At 44.2% G+C, this 15,428-nt stretch overlaps 1 long non-coding RNA gene across 1 annotated transcript; it reads right to left on the reverse strand.

Moving 5' to 3' along the window:
* Nucleotides 1-10,072: 10,072 nt before the first annotated feature.
* On the reverse strand, nt 10,073-14,035 carry LOC111959998 (uncharacterized). The gene is made up of 3 exons (XR_002876750.2): nt 13,887-14,035; nt 13,346-13,528; nt 10,073-10,324 (listed from the first exon to the last, which is right to left on the reverse strand). It is a non-coding gene; the product is annotated as an uncharacterized lncRNA (long non-coding RNA).
* Nucleotides 14,036-15,428: the final 1,393 nt, after the last annotated feature.

Genomic DNA, 15,428 nt, shown 5'->3' on the forward strand with positions numbered 1-15,428 from the left:
CCAGAGTTACCTCTGCTGCAGAGGACAAGTTCATTAGAGTTAACTGCACCTCAGAAATTGCCGCCCAATTAAATGTTTCACAGAGTTCAAGTAACAGACATCAACATCAACTGTTCAGAGGAATCAGGCCTTCATGGTCTAATTGCTGCAAAGAAACCACTACTAAAGGTCACCAATAATAAGAAGAGACTTGCTTGGGCCAAGAAACACGAGCAATGGACATTAGACCGGTGGATATCTGTCCTTTGGTCTGATGAGTCCAAATTTTAGATTTTGGTTCCAACCGCTGTGTCTTTGTGAGACGCAGAGTAGGTGAAGGTATGATCTCCATAGGTGTGGTTCTTACCATGAAGCAAGGAGTCGGTATGATGGTGTGGAGGTGCTTTGCTGATGAAACTATCAGTGATCTTATCGGCTCTTAACCAACCATGCTATTTTGTTTGTCTTTTCGCGGTGTACGTAACTTGTTTTGTGTATAATGTTGCTGCTACCGTCTCTTATGACCGAAAAGAGCTTCTGGACATCAGAASTCACCTCAAGTTGGACGAGGAGTTATTTTTCAGTYGGATGTGAGGGATATACTACTGACGCCCAACCAGGCCCAGATCCCCGTGATTCGCTGGAAAAGGAAATGTAGGTTTCGCAGAAAGAGATCGGATGCCTTGTGAGGATCAGGCGACGAGTGGCTAATCTGCCCATGCCTTTCGTTCTGCTAGCTAACGTTCAATCGCTGGAAAATAAATGGGACGAATTGAAAGCACGTATATCCTACCAACGGGAGATTAAAAACTGTAATATCTTGTGTTTCACCGAGTCGTGGCTGAACGATGACATTAAGAACATACAGCTGGGTTATACACTATCGTCAGGACAGAACAGCAGCCTCTGGTAAGACATGGGGCGGGGGCCTATGCGTTTATGTAAACAACAGCTGGTGCATGATATCTAAGGATGTCTCAAAGTTTTGCTCGCCTGAGGTAGAGTATCTCATGATAAGCTGTAGACCACACTATCTACCTAGAGAGTTTTCATTTGTATTTTTCATAGCTATCTACATACCACCACAGACCGAGGCTGGCACTAAAACCGCACTCAATGAGCTGTATTCCGCCACAAGCAAACAGGAAGACGCTCATCCAGAGCCGGCGCTCCTAGTGGCCGGGGACTTTAATGCAGGGAAACTTAAATCAGTTTTACCTCATTTCTATCAGCATGTTAAATGTGCAACCAGAGGGAATACAAATTCTAGACCACCTTTACTCCACACACACAGAGACACGTACAAAGCTCTCCCTCACCCTCCATTTGGCAAATCTGACCATAACTCTATCCTCCTGATTCCTGCTTACAAGCAAAAATTAAAGCAAAAACCACCAGTGACTCCGTCCATAAAAAAAGTGGTCAGATGAAGCAGATGCTAAACTACAGGAATGTTTTGCTAGCACAGACTGGTATATGTTCTGGGATTCTTCCGATGGCATTGAGGAGTACACCACATCAGTCACTGGCTTTATCAATAAGTACATCGAGGACGTCGTCCCCACAGTGACTGTACGTAAATACCCCAACCAGAAGCCATGGATTACAGGCAACATTCGCACTGAGCTAAAGGGTAGAGCTGCCACTTTCAAGGAGCGGGACTCTAACCCGGAAGCTGACAAGAAATCCCGCTATGCCCTCCGATGAACCATCAAACAGGCAAAGCGTCAATACAGGAATAATATCGAATCGTACTACACCAGCTCTGACGCTGGTCGGATGTGGCAGTGTTTGCAAACTATTACAGACTACAAAAGGGAAGCACAGCCGAGAGCTGCCCAGTGACAAGAGCCTACCAGACGAGCTAAATAACTTGTATGCTCGTTTCGAGGCAAGTAACACTGAAACATAAATGAGACACCTCATAAACCGCTCCCTCTGCAACTGGATCCTGGACTTCCTGACGGGCCGCCCMCAGGTGGTAAGGGTAGGTAACAACACATCCACCACGCTGATCCTCAACACGGGGGTCCCTCAGGGGTGCGTGCTCAGTCCCCTCCTGTACTCCCTGTTCACTCATGACTGCATGGCCAGACACCATCATTAAGTTTGCTGATGACACAACAGTGGTAGGCCTGATCACCGACAACAATGAGACAGCCTATAAGAGACCTGACCGTGTGGTGCAAGGACAACAACCTCTCCCTCAATGTGATCAAGACAAAGGRGATGATTGTGGACTACAGGAAAAGGAGGACCTTGCAGGCCACCATTCTCATCAACGGGGCTGTACTGGAGCGGATTGAGAGCTTCAAGTTCCTTGGTGTCCACATCAACAACAAACTAACATGGTCCAAGCACACCAAGACAGTCGTGAAGAGGGCATGACAAAATGTATTCCCCCTCAGGAGACTGAAAAGATTTGGCATGGGTCTTCAGATCCTCAAAAGGTTTTACAGCTAAACCATCGAGAGCATCCTGACGGGTTGCATCACTGCCCGATACGGCAACTGCTCGGCCTCCGACGCAAGGCRCCACAGAGGGTAGTGCGTACGGTCCAGTACATCACCAGGTCCAAGCTTCCTGCCATCCAGGACCTCTATACCAGGCGGTGTCAAAGACCCCAGCCACCCTAGTCATAGACTGTTCTCTCTGCTACCGCATGGCAAGCAGTACCAGAGCGCCAAGTCTAGGTCCAAGAGGCTTCTAAACAGCTTCTACCCCCAAGCCATAAGACTCCTGAACAGCTACACAAATGGCCAACCAGGACTATTTGACTAAGAAGGAGAGTGATGGAGTGCTGCATCAGATGACCTGGCCTACACAGCTACACGAACTCAAACCAATTGAGATGGTTTGGGATGAGTTGGACCGCACAGTGAAGGAAAAGCAGTCAACAAGTGCTCAGCATATGTGGGAACTCCTTCATGACTGTGGAAAAGCATTCCAGATGAAAAGGATGGCTACTTTGAAGAATCTCAAATATAAAATATGTTTTGATGTAACACTTTTTTGGTTACTACATGATTCCATATGTGTTATTTAATAGTTTAGATGTCTTCACTATTATTCTACAATGTAGAAAATTGTAAACAGACTCCTTGACTTTTTCCCACGTTGTTACGTTACAGCCTTATTCTAAAGTGGATTCAATATTTTTTTCCCTCATCAATCTACACACAATACCCTATAATAAAAAAGTGAAAAAACAAAAACACCATATTTACATAAGTATTCAGACTCTTTGTTATGAGACTCGAAATTAAACTCTTGTGCATCCTGTTTCCATTGATAATCCTTGAGATGTTTCTTCAACTTGGAGTCTACCTGTGGTACATTCAATTGATTGGACATGATTTGTAAAAGCACATACCTGTCTATATAAGGTCCCACAGGTGACAGTGCACGTCAGGCATTCGGGGTAGTGGCCAGACGGAAGCCACTCCTCAGTAAAAGGCACATAAAAGCCCCCTTGGAGTTTGCCAAAAGGCACTTAGACTCTCAGACCATGAGAAACAAGATTCTCTGGTGAAACCAAGATTGAACTCTTTGGACTGACTGCCAAGCGTCACGTCTGGAGGAAACCTGGCACCATCTCTACTGTGAAGCATGGTGGTGGCAGCATCATGCCGTGGGGATGTTATTCGGCAGCAGGGACTGCGAGACTAGTCAGGATCGAGCGAAAGATGAACGGAGCAATGTACAGAGAGATCCTTGATGAAAACCTTCTCCAGAGTGCTCAGTACCTCAGACTGGGGCGGAGGGTAACCTTCCAACAGGACAACAACCCTAAGCACACAGGCTGTAACTTAACAAAATGTGGAAAAAGTTGAGGGGTCTGAATACATATGTCGGCTCAATCGTAAATGACCTTTACACATATATATATATTCACACAACTGGTGACCGAAGTCAGCGTGCGACCGAAGTCGGCCTGCCACAAGGAGTCGCTAGAGTGTGATGGGACAAGGACATCCCGGCCTCAAGCACTGCGATGCAGTGYCKTAGACCGCTGCGCCACTCGGGAGGCCCCTTACCTTTCTATCACACAATCTGTAATGCTTCAGCAGTACAAACCTGAGAGAGAGAGATGGAGAAAAAGCGATGTAATATACTATAACATAATGATATGATTCTGTATGACAGGTAAGAGAGGAGAGAGAGACCGAGAGAGAGTAAGGAAAGAGAGAGGCGAGAGCGAGAAAGAGAGATACTCAGTATGACAGGTAAGAGAGGAGAGAGACCGAGAGAGAGTAAGGAAAGAGAGAGGCGAGAGCGAGAAAGAGAGATACTCAGTATGACTGGTAAGAGAGGAGAGAGAGACCGAGAGAGAGTAAGGAAAGAGAGATACTCAGTATGACTGGTAAGAGAGGAGAGAGAGAGATACTCAGTATGACTGGTAAGAGAGGAGAGAGAGAGATACTCAGTATCGACTGTAAGAGCAGGAGCGAGAGAGAGATACTCAGTATGACTGGTAAGAGAGGAGAGAAAGAGAGATTATACTCAGAGCTATGACTGGTAAGAGAGGAGAGAGAGAGATAACTCAGTATGACTGGTAAGAGAGAGAGAGAGAGATACTCAGTATGACTGGTAAGAGAGAGAGAGAGAGATACTCAGTATGACTGGTAAGAGAGGAGAGAAGAGAGATACTCAGTATGACTGGTAAGAGAGGAGAAGAGAGATACTCAGTATGACTGGTAAGAGAGGAGAGAGAGAGATACTCACAGTATGACTGGTAAGAGAGGAGGAGAGAGAGATACTCGTATGACTGGTAAGAGAGAGAAGAGAGATACTCAGTATGACTGGGTAAGACGAGGAGAGAGAGAGATACTCAGTATGACTGGTAAGAGAGGAGAGGAGAGGATACTCAGTATGACTGGTAAGAGAGGAGAGAGAGAGATACTCAGTATGACTGGTAAGAGAGGAGAGAGAGAGATACTCAGTATGACTGGTAAGAGAGGAGAGAGAGAGATACTCAGTATGACTGGTAAGAGAGGAGAGAGAGAGGACTCAGTATGACTGGTAAGAGAGGAGAGAGAGAGATACTCAGTATGACTGGTAAGAGAGGAGAGAGAGATACTCAGTATGACTGGTAAGAAGAGGAGAGAGAGAGGATACTCAGTATGACTGGTAAGAGAGGAGAGAGAGATACTCAGTATGACTGTAAGAGAGGAGAAGAGAGATACTCAGTATGACTGGTAAGAGAGGAGAGAGAGAGATACTCAGTATGACTGGTAGAGAGGAGAGAGAGAGAGATACTCAGTATGACTGGGAAAGGAGAGAGAGAGAGATACTCAGTTATGACTGGTAAGGAGAGGAGAGAGAGATACTCAGTTATGACTGGTAAGAGAGGAGAGAGAGAGATACTCAGTATGACTGGTACAGAGAGGAGAGAGAGAGATACTCAGTATGACTGGTAAGAGAGGAGAGAGAGAGATACTCCAGTATGACTGGTAAAGAGAGAGAGAGGAGAATACTCGCTATGACTGGTAAGAAGGAGAGAGAGAGATACTCAGTATGACTGGTAAGAGAGGAGAGAGAGAGATACTCAGTATGACTGGTAAGAGGAGGAGAGAGAGAGATACTCATATGACTGGTAAGAGAGGAGAGAGGAGAGATACTCAGTATGACTGGTAAGAGAGGAGAGAGAGAGATTACTCAGTATGACTGGTAAGAGAGAGAGAGAGAGAGATACTCAGTATGACTGGTAAGAGAGAGAGAGAGAGAGATACTCAGTATGACTGGTAAGAGAGGAGAAGAAGAAGTACCAGTATGACTGTAAGAGAGGAGAGAGAGAGATACTCAGTATGACTGGTAAGAGAGGGAGAGAGAGGATACTCAGTATGACTGGTAAGAGGAGAGAGAGAGATACTCAGTATGACTGGTACAGAGAGGAGAGAGAGACTCAGTATGACTGGTAAGAGAGGAGAGAGAGAGATACTCAGTATGACTGGTAAGAGAGGAGAGAGAGAGATACTCAGTATGACTGGTAAGCAGCAAGGTGTCTTTATTTTGTTGCAATTTCACAAACAACAAGCTAGCATTCATGAATACATACTTCTACAAAAGCCATTCTAATGTATTATTTAAAGTACTAGTGACCATAACAAATGAGGATGCAGGAGTAGTAGTAGTACTAGTATACTGTATATACTATATAAAGTAAATAGTATACTGTATAAACATAATAATAATTTGGTCGGTGCTTATAGTTGTTCTAATTAGAAATGTGTTTCTTGCATTCCCAACTACCCCTGAGACACCCTCGGAGAGTGGGGTCATGGCCAGGGTCATAATCTATATACTAGTATACTGTAGTAATACTCTAGTAGTACTAGTATACTGTCTATACTGTGTATACCATTATACTATACTCTATGTACTAGTATACTGTAGTAATACTGTTGGATTGAAAAAAATGTATATAACAAAAGATAAATAAATAAATAAGAGAAAAATAAATAGAACATAAGATAAATAAATAGAACAATTCAAATCAAAAGATGTCACACACACACACACACACACACACACACACACACACACACACACACACATATATATATTGATTTATCCAGGTATAGCCTCCCTTTCATTGTTAATGGTAATAATATCCATCCATCATCATCATCATCACACAATAAATGTCAATGCATTTAAATATCAAATATATTTTCATCATATGTGTTATATTATTGCTAACGTCAACTGTAATCTCAAAGCTATAATTTGATAATAGTAGTCGTAATAATCGTAATAATAATCAAAATACAAATCAGTACATCAGGGAATATATCGCGACAGAAAATAACAGTCATACATTTGGAGTAGAATACAGAGAAAGGGGGTGGGTGCTCGGGACATGCATCAGGGGATATTATTGGAGGAGAAAGGTTAAGCAGACCCTCTTTAATGGACAAGAGGTGCTTGAGCAGCTGTCACTCACTCATCATCGGAACACTCATGCACACAGCCATTCATACACAGTGGAGGCTGCAGAGGGCAGAACGGCTCATAATAATGGCTGGAGCAGAGCAAATGGTTTGGCATCAAATACCTGGAAACCATGTGTTTGATGTATCTGATACCATTCCACCTATTCCGCTCCAGTCATTACCACGAGCCCGTCCTCCCCAAGTAAGGTGCCACCAACCTCCTGTGATACACACATGCATTATTTTCAGTCAAACAAAGTGGTCATGTCCCAAATAGCATCCTATTCCCTACATAGTGCACTACTTTTGACCAGGGCCCACTACCTTTGACCAGGGCCCTATCGGAATAGGGTGCCATTTGGGACTCATCCAGTATCTAAATAATTACAGACAGTCTTTCACTTTTTACAATTCTTTTCAATATACATTATATATATATATATTTTTTTAAAGCTAGACTACTCTACTCCAGTCATTAAATAGGAGTTCTACATGCCAGGTAAATAAACCAATCACAATGCTTCACAGGAAGACCCACTGACCAATCACAAGGCTGATCCTGATTTCTTCCACAGTGTCAACGGACGCGAGTTCAAATCAATATGACATCACGCACATATGACATCACAAATAGACGACGTCACACACCATCACACAGATGGACACAGACAGACATACGAATAGACAGACAGACAGCTGTAGAGTTATACAGACAGAGGTGGACAGAGGTTCAGACTGACAGTAAACATACACAGTCAGTCAGGCTGACGGACTTATCACAAAGCCCTCGAGAGAGCAGCCAAACTCACAACAGTCCATTATACTGACACAGTAGTCGGTGTAAACCTGAAGCATGCAAGTGTAACACTAAAATAACATACTGAAAAAGAGGAATCAAAACCCACACAGAGGTATTATGAATATGTCCCATTAAAGATCAATAACTGTGGTAGACAGACAGGAGGAGCACAGAACCCTGTTTTATTATTTTTCTATCCCTCTCTTCCCTTTCTATCTCTTTGTTCCTCCATCTCTCGCTCTCTCCTCCCCCTCTACCTGATCTCTCTCTCATCTCACCCCTATTCCACCCCCCTCTCCCTCTCCACCCTCTCTCTCCTTCAAACCCAGCCACCGCAGTATACAGCACAGCCAGGCCTGTCAGTCTCATAGCCAGTGAAGGGCAGACGCAGCGTCCTGCTGTTTCACACACGCTCTAAGTGAATTTACACACACACACACACACACACACACACACACACACACACACACACACACACACACACACACACCACACACACACACACACACACACACACACACACACACACACACACACACACACACAAACAACACACACACACACACAACCACACACTCTGAGTGTATTACTTCAGCCTCATTAGACTAACGAGAACGTTCATCCTCTGGGGACACGGAGAGATGGATGGATGGAAAGAGAGAGATGAGTATGGAAGAGAGAGAGATGGATGGATGGAAGAGAGAGATGGATGGATGGATGGAAGAAGAGAGAGATGGATGGATGGAAGAGAGAGAGATGGATGGATGGAAGAGAGAGAGATGGATGGATGGAAGAGAGAGATGGATGGATGGATGGATGGAAGAGAGAGATGGAGAGATAAGAGACAGCGAGGTGGAAAGAGTGGGGAGTGGAAAGGGGAGAGAGATGTATAGGAATAGAGAAAAGATGATGGGAGGGAGTGAGATAGGAATAGAAGAGAGAGAAGGAGGGATGGATGGAGAGGGGGATGGAGGAGCGAAACACATCAACCGTTGGTACAAGAGACAACATCAGTAGTACACACACCACACACACACACACAAAATATAATAATACGCACTAAAACAAACATGGGGTTAGCTTAGCTACATATAGGTGATTGACAGAGGTATGTGAATATATGCAGACAACTGCATACACAGTTCATAAACACACTATGGATTGAAAACCAATACTAAAGCAGAGTTCAGCGATCAACAAGATGGACATGTAACATAATACATGATTACATTACAGTGCAACACACACACACACACACACACAACCACACACACACACACACCACACACACACACACACACACACACACACACACACACACACACACACAACACACACACACACACACACACACACACACACAAACTGTTTTCAGTGCAGTCTTTTTCTAACCCAGAACACAGGGATTTACATGGCTCCCAGATTCCTAGACTAACATAACAGTTGATCAGTGGTTTTAGGTTTTACATTTGGACCCTCACAGACTCAATCCCAAATCACACTCTATTCCCTATGTAGTACTCCTCCTAGTGCACTACTTTGACCAGAGCCAAGTGGTGCACTATTTGAGACAGCAGAAGACACTACACAGAGATACAATGAACAACACTATATAACCAGAGGAAGGATATATGAGATCAAGACAAGTGAACAGATACATAGACAGACAACACTAGCTGTTTTAAATAAGATCATTTCAAATGAGCAGATCATGAAATTTGTATCAACTGGAAATAATAAAGTTAAGTAAAAAAAAAAAGAGTGAGGTGGGTGGGACCCAGAGGTTCAGTCGTACCACACACACACACACACACACACCACACACACACACACACACACACACACACCACACCACACACACACACACACACACACACACACACACACACACACACACACCACACACACACACACACACACACACACACACACACACACCACCTATTCAAACTCTTCATCAATGACCACCTCCTTCCATAACTCCTGTCTTATGGACCTGCTATAACCTCCGCAATGGAAACCAAAAAAACACATTGAGTTAAATATAATAACTCAACATATCAAGCCTCAACATATCAAGCCTCAACATATCAAGCCTCAACATATCAAGCCTCAACATATCAAGGCCTCAACATATCAAGCCTCAACATACAAGCTCAACATATCAAGCCTCAAATTATCAAGCCTCAACATATCAAGCCTCAACATATCAAGCCTCAACATATCAAGCCTCAAACATACCAAGCCTCAACATATCAAGCCTCAACATATCAAGCCTCAACATTAATCAAGCCTCAACATATCAAGCCTCAACATATCAAGCCTCAACATATCCAAGCCTCAACATACCAAGCCTCAACATATCAAGCCTCAACATATCAAGCCTCAACATATCAAGCCTCAACATACCAAGCCTCAACATATCACATGAAGACATGTAGAATAATATGGAAGGACATGGTCGGCATCTCTCTCTCTCTCCCCTCTCCTCAGAGGTCAGTGCAGCGCTCCTGCTTGCTGTAATGGTCGAACTGGCTCTTCCAATGCATCATGTAGGAGGACCAACGATGGAACTCCACCTTCCACTGACGCTCTGCCTCGTCTATGTTATCTGGGGAGGAAGAGAAAGCGAGGGAGGAGAAAGGGAGCGAGAGAGATATTATTACAAGTGAAAGACAGAGTTACCACTCTCACCCACAGATGGAATCACACACTATCAGTCACAGAGTCCTAGTCAGAGAGGAACCCAGGGTGGAGACCCTGTTTTTCTGACCAGATGTCATAGGTTAGGGTCAGAGATGAATACTGACGAAGGAGGAGGGAATACTGAGGAAGGAGGAGGAATACTGACAAAGAGGAATACTGATGAAGGAGGAGGGATACTGATGAAGGAGGAGGGAATACTGATGAAGGAAGAGGGAATACTGATGAAGAGGAGGGAATACTGATGAAGGGAGGGAGGAATACTGAGAAGGATGAGGGAATACTGACAAAAGAGGGAATACTGATGAAGGAGGAGGGAATACTGATGAAGGCGAGGAATACTGAGGAAGGAGGAGGGAATACTGATGAAGGAGGAGGGAATACTGATGAAGGAGGAGGGAATACTGATGAGGAAGAGGGGATACTGATGAAGGAGGAGGGAATACTGATGAAGGAGGAGGGAATACTGAGGAAGGAGGAGGGAATACTGAACAAAAGAGGGAATACTGATGAAGGAGGAGGGAATACTGAGGAAGGAGGATGGAATACTGATGAAGGAGGAGGGAATACTGATGAAGGCGGGGGAATACTGATGAAGGAGGAGGGAATACTGAGGAAGGAGGAGGGAATACTGAGGAAGGAGCAGGGAATACTGATGAAAGGACGAGGAATACTGATGAGGAGGGAATACTGATGAAGGAGGAGGATACTGGCGAAGGAGGAGGAATACTGATGAAGGCGGAGGAATACTGGGCGAAGGAGAGGGGAATACTGACGGAGGAGGGAATACTGACGAAGGCAGAGGAATACTGGCGAAGGAGGAGGGAATACTGATGAAGGCGGAGGGAATACTGGCGAAGGAGGAGGGAATACTGACGAGGAGGGATACTGACGAAGGCGGAGGGAATACTGACGAAGGCGGAGGGAATACTGACGAAGGCGGAGGGAATACTGAGGAAGGAGGAGGGAATACTGATGAAGGAGGAGGGAATACTGGCGAAGGAGGAGGGAATACTGAGGAAGGAGGAGAATACTGATGAAGGAGGAGGGAATACTGACGAAGGCGGAGGGAATACTGATTGAAGGCGGAGGAATACTGATGAAGGCGGAGGGAATACTGATGAAGGAAGAGGGAAGGAAGGGGAGATAAATATAAGAGTTATAAATTAAAGATGATAGTTTGCGATAGTTTGACTATGATTGGTGTTAAAACAATTCGAATTAAATTATTAAATGAAATCATACTCTACCTTAACCACAATGTATTTAAAAATGCATTGGTTTGTTATGAAAAATAATGCTATTAAACATTCGCTTTTAAAGTATAACTTTTTAATGTATATAAACAAGGTGCATATAAATGTAACAATTCAAAACAAATACAATCTGAACAACATAATAATAGAATATTGCACCATATCAAAGAAAAATAAATAACAATGTGCAAAACTGCAGCATGCCACTTAAAACATTAAACTGGTCCCTCTTTTCTTTCTCTTCTTTATTGCCATGTTATAACCAGCAGCACACAGCAATGCTGACCATATTTTGCTTTTATGAGAGATTTGCATTCAGAAATGCAAGCTGCCTCACTTTCGAGGGGCTGATGCGGTTTCTTCTCAGTAATTATTTGTCCCGTTTTCGAGAAGACCCTCTCAGAGGGAACGGATGTGGCCACTATGCAGAGTCTCCCTGTCATGACTTTAGTAAGCCGTGGGTAGACAGAGGCCTTGTTCTTCCACCAGCTCAGAGAATCTGCAGATCTTTGGAGGAGGAGCTCCTCCAAATAGGATCGGACCTCCATTATGGCATCTGCTGAGGGATTCCTTCATGCTGCATCCCCAGTTGCTCTCTTGTCAAACAGCAGACGTTTGTGGCACTACTGCTGGTGCCTCTGCTTCTTCCTGTTGCCCTGGTGCCTGAGCCAGCTGACTGCTGGGGCTGTCCCTCCCTGCTGCTGAGGTTATTCTTTGAAGAGCCTCATCAATCACTCTGGCATCACTGAAGGCTAACTTCTTACACCTGGGGTTAAATGCAGCAGTTTCTGATAGCACGTGATTATATTCCATTCTGTGGAACTTTCTGTCCATTGATGAACATAGGGTGTCCATCAACTCTGTCACATGTCCTGTGGTTACATTTGCTTCTCTCTGGCGGCTGGCTGTGATTCGCTACAGACGAATGAAAGTTCATTTCAGTTGCCTCTTCGTTAATTTTCCTGCCCCCTCAAAAAAACGTTATGTGAAAAAGTAGATTTTCAGCCCGGGCCTAATGCGTTTAAAAAAGACCACATTTTTCACAACTTTTTGTTAAACTTCTGTAAGTGCCTCTACTCTACTGCTCTATGCCACTACGCAAATGCAATGATATACAATGCTTTACAATAAAAGTGATTTATTTTGCTCGTGCGTTCTGGTACCTCAGAACTCCTCAGGTCACCCCCCTCTCACACTCACTTTTTGTGCCCTACCTCCCGATTGACAAATTAACCACTGGATGCAACATCTGGTTCCCAAGAATGTGTGCATGGCATTTAGATTCCGGAACTACCCTAAAATCTATGACATCATTGTCCTATACTTCTTCATCCAATCTGACTCTGGGTCAGTTTAGCAGGGAGGGGATTAGCTATAGTTCGCAATACTGACCATGAACAAAGTTCCACTGCAAAAACCAAACAATCTACACCATCTCACCCCCTCACTCGCCCCTTCTCTCTCACTGTCTCTTCCTCCACGCCCCCCCCCCCCCTCTCCTGTCTCAGTTATTTTTATAGTTCTGTCAGTCAGTTGAGTATTTTTCTCTGTAAAAGACAGTTAGCTGCACAGAGCTCCCTCAGAATACTCATTAACCCTCTGTATAAATCAGTTGAATATATACTTGCAGCCCAATAATTATTCATAGTGAATATGCGTGTGTAACCCCTTACCGGTGATATTGAGGAGGCGTGGCAGAAAGCGGTTCCAGAATGCACACAGCTGGTTCCGCAGGCCCTTGTTGGATCTTCAGAGATTCTGTGTTCAGCCCCACGTGTTTTTTGCTCACTGTTGGTGAACTGCGGCCACCTCTGCCTGCCTATCCACCACTGCCGTCAAAATTGATGTTGGGGTTACTGGAGAGAGGTAGAAGGAAGGAGTCAGAGAGAGAGGAAGAAAGATATGTCCCCTTTTTCTCTCTCTTCTCTCTCTCTCTCTCTCCCCCTTTCTTTCTTTCTTTTCTTTCTTTCTACTCCCACCTCTCTTTCTCTCCCTCCCCCCCTCTCTTTCTCTCTCTCCCCTCTTTCTTTCTCTCTCCCCCTCTCTTTCTCTCTCTCCCCCCTCTCTTTCTCTCTCCCCCTCTTTCTTGCTCTCCCCCCTCTCTCTCGCTCTCTCCCCCCTCTCTTCTCTCTCTTCTCCCCTCTCTTTATCGCCCTCTCTCTCTCTCTCTCTCTCTCTCTAATCCCACCCACCCACCCTCTCTCTCTCTATTACCCGGTGCGTGCGAAGTTAGCCCAGTATCTCATCATGGCGTCGACTCAGTTTCTCCTCCTCGGCTGTGTAGTTGAGTCTCTCTCCAGTGGCATTCCGAACACAAACTCTATCTCGTAACCATGGATAACGCCCATCCACCCAGGCCACGCCAGGTTTAGAGCACCGGTGGTCAAACAGGTACAGTACACTCCACCTATAGAGTTTGGGGTAGAGCATACAATAAAATAGGACACCAGAATGAAATCCCTGACCAAGATGGCTGCCTAGAGCTATGCAGGTCTATGACATCAAACCACTCGTGGTATATTATACTTTATATCTGTAACAGGCAAAGGTACACTCCACCTGGGATCAATGGAGGTATAGGAGAGGCAATGGTAGAGCATGGTGCTTGAAACACACAGAGTAGTGGTTTGATTCCTGGTACCACTCATTCGTCAAATGTATGCACGCATGGCTGATAAGTCGCTTTGGATAAAAGCGTCTGCTAAATGGCATATATTATATTATAACACAGGACTTTGAGTTAAGACTTTTTGTTTGAACAACATCAATTACATTATGAGTGAAATAGTTTTCCTTACAAAAAATGGTAATTTAGTATGTTAAAAACCAGCTTTCTGTGTTGAATGAATTGGGCGTATAGATACACACAGCGAGGCCGTGGCTTAACGTGACCACGCCCGCCGAAGGAGCGGTACAGAGCACAGGTTACTCCCTTCACTCCCATGTTAAATTTCTTAGGTTTAACTCCCCTATCACTCCACATGTTCAAATTTTAGACAGGCCAGTATAATGTGACAGCTTACTGTCAGTGTTAGCAGTCAGTATAATACCACAGCTTTACTGTCAATGTTAACAGGTCAGTATAATGTGACAGCTTTACTTGTCAGGTTAGCAGGTCAGTTATATGTGACAGCTTTACTGTCAGTTTAACAGCAGTATAATACGACAGCTTTACTGTCAGGTTAACAGGTCAGTATAATGTGACAGCTTTACTGTCAGTGTTAACAGGTCAGTATAATGTGACAGCTTTACTGTCAGTGTTATAGCAGGTCAGTATAATGTGAGAGCTTTACTGTCAAGTGTTAACAGGTCAGTATAATGTGACAGCTTACTGCAGGTTAACAGGTCAATTATAAAAGTGACAGCTTTACTGTCAGTGTTAACAGGTCAGTTATAATGTACAGCTTTCACTGTCAGTGTTAACAGTCAAGTATAATACGCCTCTATGTCAGTGTTAACAAGTCAGTATCATTTAATCAGAAAGACAGCTTTACTGTCAGGTTGTAACAGGTCAGTGATATAAAAACCGACAGCGCTTTACATGTCAGTGTTAACAGGTTCAAGTAATACGATACCATGTGACTCAGTTCATGTCAGCAAATGCAGTGTTAACAGGTCAGTATTAATGTGAAGCTTTACTGTCAGTGTTTAAACGCGTCAGTATAATACGACAGCTTTACTGTCAGTGTTAACAGGGCAGTATAATGTTGACAAGCTTTACTGTCAGTGTTAGCAGGTCAGTATAAATTGTGACAG

Source organism: Salvelinus sp. IW2-2015, linkage group LG37 (assembly GCF_002910315.2).
Source record: "Salvelinus sp. IW2-2015 linkage group LG37, ASM291031v2, whole genome shotgun sequence".
Classification (NCBI taxonomy): domain Eukaryota; kingdom Metazoa; phylum Chordata; class Actinopteri; order Salmoniformes; family Salmonidae; genus Salvelinus; species Salvelinus sp. IW2-2015.